Genomic DNA, 9,631 nt, shown 5'->3' with positions numbered 1-9,631 from the left:
GTGCGATGCATACTGATATCCTTGAAGAGAGGGTACGATGGTATAGTGCGAGACTTTTGATCCAGTTCTTGATCACAGTTTGCAGCACAGTTCAGGGATTTAGGCCGAGCAAGTGATAATCAGTAAATAAATCACAAGGGTAGATCTAAGGAGGTTACTAGAGCCACCACAAGGGCAATTAGAGAGTTTGTAAATCGATTGTTCAGTTCATAAACAAAACCCAGAGATAGACTAGCGCAACATTGATCTACTTTGCACTTGCGTAGAAAATGCAGTTTGAAGGCTAGCTGGCTTGACTTCAGGCTCCGTCTGTAAGTTTATAAAGCAAACAAATATAGACAAACAAACAATCTATTCGTTCCCCAGTGGATTCGCCATTTTATTATCGGGAAATCTAGTGTCCACTCAGATTTGCTAGTCTGACTAAGACTGGTAGCTATCTTAGAAACAAACAAACTAAAACTACTTTTGTTTTCCTTTATGAGAAGTAGATGAGAGGGGAACAAAGGGGACCAACCTCTATCTTACGCTTGGTTCCTTGCTTGATTCCTCTCCCTTCTGATAGATCTTTGCCACTCGCTTCCTCGTCTACCCAGCTTCAAAGAGCACCTGTGGAATCAAAGCAATATAACATTATCCAATAACAGAGATCTACTATCACAAACAATATAGGACCAGATATATATTGACCACACAAATGCATATATCATAAATCATACAAAAATGTGGAGGAAAACTGGAATAGCTTTATTAATATCAAGAATAGCAAAGAGGATTACAATGAATTGTTCTAACCAAGCATCATCCTCTCAACAAGAAAGCCCTTCTAAACCTCATGAAAAGCTTAGATCACCCAACACTATGATGTTACACCAAGAAACCAGCAGCACTTCCTTGCAAGATGCAAAATTCCAACCTCCTGGATATCTGGGATGAGGGATCCATATATAGATGATTGCAGGGAGGTGAGTCAGCTTTTGAGATTTGATTAGTGTCCTCTCTTTGATAGTTCTTGATTCCACTTGGAGATTAATGATCTCTTAATCATCTCTGGGCGAATGCAGAGAGGCAAGTGTCATAGGAGAGGTTTCTGGAAGATTCCATGATCCTCCACCTCACAAATTGACTCTGCCATTTGTCCACTCTCGCCCATCGCACCCCATAGAAGGGAATTTTAGTATGCGTCACACCTCCCATGTGCATTTAGGTGGGATGCAACGCACTTTGATGATGGAGTAGGTGAGATGGTCTAGTTTTGACTAGTTCTGAGTAGTTTTTCATGGAGAACTTCTGGGAGATGATGTAATCAGTTGACCTTGTTCTTTTAGGGGTTGGAACAACACGTTTAGGGACTTATGAGCCCTTGGTTCATGGACATATATTATTGGGGTTGTAGTGCCCAAAAATTTCTATAACAAATACCATAGACCATATTCTGTTGTGACCTTACGATATTGAATAATTCTTTTGAAGACAATAATATGAGATTCTTTTGGTGCTGCTTGGAGTCTTGCTACTTGTCGAACTTCCTGCATCACATCGTGTCGGCATGATATCACATATAGGATACTACCAATCATGGATCTATACAACCTTTGGTCCACATCCTTTGACGAATCTTCTACGCTGAACTTGCAACCTATTATCATGGGGGTAAGGACTAGCTTGCAATCTTCCATCTGGAGCTCCAAAAAGTATGTGAGCTTTCCAAGCATAGACATTTCAAACTCACTTTGAATTTTTGTGGTAAAGTATTTACTTAATCTGTCATCATTGCTTCCAAATATTATATCATCCACATATACCTCGATAATCTTTAGATTATCTTGATCCACTTTCACATAGAGATTTCTATCAACGCTTCCTTTCTTGAATCCTTGTTTATGTAGATACCTATCAAGATGAGCATGCCAAGCCCTAGGAGCTTAATTGAGACCATATAGTGCCTTCTTTAATTTGCAAATGTAGTTTTCTTTGTCAGTGAGCAGAAAACCTTTGCATTTTTTAATGTAAACTTTTTCTTCCAATTCACCATTTAGAAAGGCTGACTTAACATCCATTTGGTAGACCTTCATTTTTCTCAAGAATTTATATGCGAGAAACATCCTAAATAGTTTCCATTCTAGCAACGGGAGCAAATGTTTCTTCAAAATTGATTCCTTCAACTTGTGCATATCCTTTATAGACTAATCTTGTTGTATTCCTGGTAACATGTCCATCCTCATTGAATTTATTTCTGAAGACCCATTTAGTTCCAATAACATTTTTATCCTTTGGTTGTGAAACCAATTCCCGAGTGTTTTTCTTCTCAATTTCATATAGTTCTTCATTCATAGTTGCTACCCAGTGTTCATTTTGACTAGCTTCCTCAAAATTGCTAGGCTCAAAAGTCACTAAAAGGGAAAGATGGGCTTGTTGTGATGAACAAACTTGTCAAATTCTTCTGGTTTCAATTCCTTCATTTATGTTTCCAATGATCTAATTTTATGGATGATTCTTTCGATACCTTTCTTTTGAAAATTTTGGAGAAACTTCTTGTACATCCTGCTGATCATTTATTATTTCTTCTTGGTTGACTGGTGTTTCCTTATTTGATTGGTCTTGTTTCAGAGCTTCTTCTTCATCCTTCATAGATTCTACCTCAAGCCCCTCAGATTTTCTTGAAGAGATGATCTCACAACTTTCATCAAAAGTAACATTTATACTTTCAACTATTTGCTTTTGCCTCAGATTGTAGCATCTATAAGCCTTTCCTTTTCACAAATAACCAATGAAAACACCTTCGTCAACACAAGAATTGAACTTGCCCAATTTTTGGTCTTCTGATGTAACATTTACTTCCAAATATTTTGAGGTATTTGATGTTAGCTGGTCTTCCTTTCCATAACTCGTACAGAGTCACGTTACATTTGTTCTTGAGATGGCCTCTGTTTATAATGAAAACGACAATATCAATTGCTTGAACCTAGAATTTATCATCTAAGTTTGAGTCTTTTAACATGGTTCTAGCCATTTCCTGTATGGTTCTATCTTTTCTTTCAGCTACTTCATTCTGCTGCGGTATTTTGGTTGTTGAGAATTTCCTTTCTATTCCATGTTCATCACAATATTGATGAAATTCTTTGGATGTGAATTCTCTTCCATTATCTGATATTAAACATTTGATCTTCAAATCAGTTTCATTTTCGAAAAATTCCTTGTAGATTTTGAAACATTCGAATGCCTCAAATTTTTTCTGCAGGAAACAGACGTTTGTCATTCTGGTGTAATCATCTATCATTAAAATAAAGTATAATTCATTGTCTAAACCTTTTTTCTCATATTAGGACCACATAGATCAGTATGTATTAATTCCAATGGACGTGATGCAAAATGATCCTTTGTATTGAACTCGATCTATTTTCCATTTTGACAAGATTCACATATCGTATTGGTAGGTTTTGAGATTTTCAGTGTTTCTCTAACTGCTTCCTTTTTGTTGATCTTGACCAAATTGTAGAAATTTATATGCCCCATTCATTTGTGTCATAACCAGCTCTCGTCTTCTTTTTCCAAGAAGCACACTTTAGATGTCTCATCCAAAATATATATGACATTTGGAGATTTTCTTGTTGTAGCCACAACTTTACCAAACTTGCCTTTCCTAATTTCACATTTCTTCAAGTTGAATAACATCGCGTGTCCTTGATCGCACATATGTCCAACACTGAGAAAATTGTGATTCATATTTTTAACCAACAACACACCCTTTTCTAATGAATCCTTTCTTCCAAGAGTGACTGTACTTTCTCCTATGACATTTGAAGACCCATCATTTCCAAAATACATTGTTCCATCCTTCTTTTATTTCAAGGATATGAACTTATTTCTATCTCAAGTCATATGCATTGAGAAACCATTGTCAACATACAATACATTCATGTTGCTTTGAGCCTTGAGAGTGAGAGCACACCTTTTAGTCTTCCTTTTCCATACTTGTTCATTCTGATTTTGCAAGAATTCCTTTGAAGAACTTCCAAGTCTACAATCTTTGGCTAGGTGTCCAAAATTGTTACATTTGTAACATTCGACATCATCTCTCAAATGATCAAATCTGTTAAGATTCTACTGAGTTCTGGAATATACATTTCTAAGAGATCTCCTGGAATTATATTCATTCCAAACATACATGTGACATTCTGTGGCTCTATGTCCAAAATTTCCACATGAATAACAATGACCATAAAAGATAGGTTGATACCTGGGACGAAATATTCTTTGAGGAATTGTCTTCCAAGGTTCTTCCTGCGAATCTTGATCTCTTGATCTAGCTTGGAGATATACCTACTTGGTAGGTTTAGCATATTCATCTTCTTTAGCTACCATATAAGTACTTGACTCCTTTTGAAATTTTTATTTGTAACCAAGACTAGTCTTGTCACTGGATGATCATTGGTTGCTGATGTGTTCATCCAATTTTTTTGAGGAGTTGGCATAGTTTTGAAGAGTTTTTTTCCATATTTTACTTCCTTTTGTAAAGAAATGATTTCAACTTCCAATGCTTCTCTTTCTTTGTTGCTTTCCTTTAATTATTTCCTGAGCGATTCTTCAATTCATTTGTATTATTCAACCTTGATTTTAAGATTTAGGACTTACTCCCTTTTTGTCTTTAATTCGTTTTCAAGAGTGTTGATGTGCTTCTTCTCGACCTTGAGCTCTTTGATAATCATGATTACTTTGTTTTGAAATTCAACCTCAGTCATTTCTTCTTCTTCGTCTCTTCTTTGTTAGTGCCTCTTGCTTATTGTGCTTGGCCATAAACAATACTCTTCCATTGAATTCTTCTTCATTATCATTGTCTTCTTCAGATGAGGAGCTATCTTCTTTGGAGGAATTTTTTTTTAAACATTTCTTATTTCATTTCTTGTTGAACTTCATAGGACTTTTCTTTCCTTTCATGACAACCTCATTTTTGTCAGGACATTTTGCTACAAAATGCCCTCCCCACAATCAAAACATATAATGGAAGTTTACCTTTGAATTTTCCTGTACCTGTTCTCATTTTTTGCATGAAGTAGGCAAACTATTTATCTAATAATTCTTCTTCATCTTCTTCCTTTTCCTCATCCTTACAATTGAAGGTTTTTTCTTTCAGAATCTACTTGTCCTTACTATTCTTCTTGGATGCAAAAAATGTTATTTCTATGTGAGATGTGCCATCCTTTTATTCAATCCTCATTTCATATGCCATAAGAATTCCATGCAATTCATCTATGTTGAGATTGGTCAGATTCGATCTATCTTCCAAGACAGATAACTTAGGGTTAAATTTGGTTGCAAGGTTCCGAGGATCTTTCAGACAACAATTTTTGTTTCAACAAGTTCTCCCTAACCTTCCAATTTATTTGTTATTTCATCAACATGCTGAAAGTATGCAAAAATATTTTCATCTTCCCTCATTTTGAGTTGCTCAGCTTTTTCCCTAAAAATTTGAATCTTTTCTTCTTTCACCTTTGAGTAAGTTGCATATATATTTTCAAGATTTCCCCATACGTCTTTAGTAGTTTTACAACTTAATACCTTAAGATAAATAGATTTGATAATCCTATTGATAATAATATATTTAGCCCTCGCATCATATACCATATTTTTCTTACCTTGTTCATCCCGGGTCAGTGTGAATCCTTTTTCAACGATTTCTCATACTTTGTATCCTTGCACCAACAAATGAACCTGCATTCTTCCACTCCAAAGTGCATAGTTATTTCCATTGAACAAAGGAACTCTATTATTAGTATACTCCATGATATCCTTCCAGTTGTTAGACTACTATTGAAGGAACCAAGCTCTGATACCAATTGTTAAAAATATTGAAGGCGGGGGGGGGGGTGTGAATCAGTATTCCTTAGCAATTAGATACTTTAAATATTTCAAAAAATTAGTTGATATTCAATTATTATTAATGTTTATGGAGTAATAACATCAAATAAAAGAACTATTATGCAACCAACTCACAAAATAGAAGAAAATAGAGATCAACACCTTCAAAATCAACCTCTTCGAGGGGCAAACTCATTTACATTACACAAATGAACAACTCTTGGATGATACAAATGACTAAACCTCCTTTCTATATGTAGGAGTCACAACAATAACAATAGTGGGCTTCTATGGGGCACACTAATAACAATATGGGGACAAGAGGGGCACAATAATAGCAATAAGGGCTACAATGACAATAGTAATGGGGGAATCACTAGTATTATAGGGACCTAACATGCACCTCTTCTTCAAAAATGTGTTGTCCTGAAATCTTGAGTAGCTCTGGATGTTTTTGTATAAAATTCTCATCCTCCCATGTGGAATCTTCAGTGGGTAAGTTCTTCTACTCGATGAGATACTCTGAAATCGATCGATTTCTTAGTTATCAAGTTCTTGTTCTTGCGACTGATTCAAGTTCCAATATGAATTTCCTTCCTCATCAAGTTACAAAAATATTGTTTGAACTTGGATCTTGTCACCTATAACCTTCTTTAAACATGAAACATGGAAAACTGAGTGCACTTTGGAAGCTGCAGGAAGATCCAATTTGCATGCCATAGTACCAATCATTTGTAACACCTTGTATGGACCATAATACTTTGGTGATAATTTATTATCCTTCTTAGCTTGCTTGAGGTACATTTGTTTATATGGTTTTAGCTGTAGGAATATGCAGCCACCTACATCAAAACTTATTTCGATGCAATGTTGATCGGACTTTTGTTTCATTTTATTCTGCACCAAAGTGAGGTTATCCTTTAAGAGTTGGATAACTTGTTGTTGATGCTCGATGTGATATTCCACTGCTTGAACGTTATCATTTTCTCTTAAATATGATGTGATGGATGGTGTATGATATCCATAAATTTCCATAAATGGGGTTACTTTTGCTGCAGTATGGAAGGAAGTGTTATACCACCATGCAGCCAGAGGAAACTATTCGACCCATTGTGTCTTTTTATCAAAGACAAAGCAACGAAGATATCCTTCCAAAAATTTGTTTACTATCTTAGTTTGCCCATCAGATCGAGGATGACAAGATGACCTATGAGCTAACTGAGTATCAAGCCAAGAAAATAATTATGTCCAAAAGTCTCCAGTGAAAATGGGATCTATGTCACTTATAATAATCTTTGGGTTTCCATGCATCTTTTGAATTGTTTCCATAAATGTAGTAGAAACTATACTAGCTTTAAATGGATGAGATAATGCACAAAAGTGTGCATACTTGGTAAGTCTGTCAACTACCACCATGATGACACTCTTTCCTTCGGACTTGGGTAAACCTGTGATAAAATCCATTGCAAACTCCTCCCAATGTTGACTTGGAATGGATAGAGGTTGTAATAGACACGACGTCTTAATTGTTTCAACTTTATTTTGTTGGCAAACCAAAGATTCCGCCAAAAAAAATGAATATGCGATTTAAGGCCATCCCAAAAAAAGTCCTTCTTAACCCTCTGGTAAGCTTTTAAAAATATTGAGTGCCCTCCTAAAGGAGAAGTGTACAATTCCATAAGAATATTTTGTTTGAGTTGGGAATTATTACATATGTGTAAGTGATCTTTGTACCATAACGAATCATTTTTCCAGCTAAATGTATTAGATGTACTAGGATGTTGTTGTAACTTTTGAATGAGTTCCCACACTTCTTCATCATTCTTCCATTCATCCCTTGCTTCGTTTTTATCCAATTTGGTTGGATAATAAAATGGTGCAAAGAAATGCTTCCACATTCTCATCCTTTCTTGAGAGTGGATCTACCACAACATTTTTCTTCCCTTTTTTATAGATGATTTCAAAGTCATAACCCAAAATATTTGTGACCCATTTTTGCTTCTATTCTGAAGATAATATTTTTTATAAAAAGTATTTAAGACTCTCATGATCCGTTTTTACCTTGAAGTGTCTTCCCATTAGGTAGGGTCACCATTTCTTAAGTGCATGTATTATTTCCAACATTTCGTTCTCATAAATAGCTTTGTGTAAATACTTTCCTTTGATTGGATGACCTTCAAAAGCAATGTGTCTTTATTCTTGCTTTAAAAAAAAACCAATTCCATTTCCTAAGGCATCACATTCTACAATAAAGGTTTTTGTGGAGTTCGGCATAGCTAAGACCGGTTCTTGGCACATTGCCTCTTTAAGATGTTCAAAGACCTTTGATGCTTCTGGAGTCCATGAAAATGCATCTTTCTTCAATAATGTTGTTAGAGGACCTGCTATTCTCCCATAATTCTTAAAAAACTTGCGATAATACCCTGTCAACCCAAGAAATTCTTGCAGATGCTTTACGGATGTGGGGATTTTCCATTGCTTAATGGCTTTAATTTTTATAGGGTCTACCTTAAGACCTTCATGAGGTACAATATGACCCAGATATTCCACCTCTTGTACTCAAAATAAACATTTAGAGCATTTTTCATATAACTATTTCTCCTCCAATGGTTTGAGCACCTTATCAACATGTTGAACATGATCCTTCCAAGACTTGTTGTAGATTAGTATATCATCAAAAAATACTAACACAAATTTTCTAAGGAAGGGTTTGAAAATGTAATTCACCAAGCATTGAAATGTAGAAGGTGCATTCGTAAGGCCAAAAGGCATGACCAAAAATTCATAATGACCCTCATGAGTTCTAAATGGTTTTTTCGGGATGTCTCCAGTCTTCATTACAATTTGACAATATCCTGAATGAAGATCCAACTTGGTAAAGTAAACTGATCCATGTAATTCATCCAATAATTCAGGAATGGGCAATTTATCTTTAATAGTGAGCTTGTTGAGCTCCCTATAATATGGATTCATGTGCCATGATCCATCCTTATTGTGCATTAATACTACTAGAACAAAGAAAGAACTTTGACTAGGTTGAATTATACCAGCCTCTAACATTTTTGCAACCATATGTTCAATTTCACTCTTTTAGGCATAGGGATATCTATAAGGCCTGATGTTTGGAGGAACATTTCCTGGAATCAAATGAATAACATGATCATGATTACGAATAGGTGGGAGGCCTTTGGGAGTCTCAAATACTTTGGAATGATTGTCGAAGACTGTTTGGAGATCTGGAGAAATAGATTATTTCAATGTGGGAATATCTAGTGAACATAGTTGTGCAATTACACCACGTTGTTCTTTCTTTAGAAGCTTTGTAATTACGTTAGAGTTGATTATCATTCCTGGTTTCCCTATGATGGCCATTAATTCAACTTCCTTTCCTTATGAACAAAATTTCATGAAAATTTCATGAAAATTTCTTGAAAATTAAAAGCTATTGTACCCCAAGATTGTAGCCATTAGACTCCTAGTACAACATCAACACCACCCATTGGAATGGAAAGAATTTGGCTATTCAATACATATTCTCCCATGGATAGCTTGATATTATGGAACTTTTCAGAGTAATTTATGGATCCTCCACTTGCAACCATCACTTGACACTCTAGTGTTGGATATGGGAAGAAATTCAATTCCTTGGCTATCTTACAATGAATAAAATTATGGGTACTACCCGAATGAATCAACACTATTACCTTTTTCTTTTTGATATGTCCATCTAGTTTGATAGTATGACGAGTGGTAATTCCAGCTAATGCATTAC

This window comes from Pinus tabuliformis, chromosome 6 (assembly GCF_031772625.1).
Source record: "Pinus tabuliformis cultivar Carrire ecotype Pingquan chromosome 6, CPIR1, whole genome shotgun sequence".
NCBI classification, from domain to species: Eukaryota; Viridiplantae; Streptophyta; class Pinopsida; order Pinales; family Pinaceae; genus Pinus; species Pinus tabuliformis.
This window is presented reverse-complemented; position numbering follows the sequence as displayed.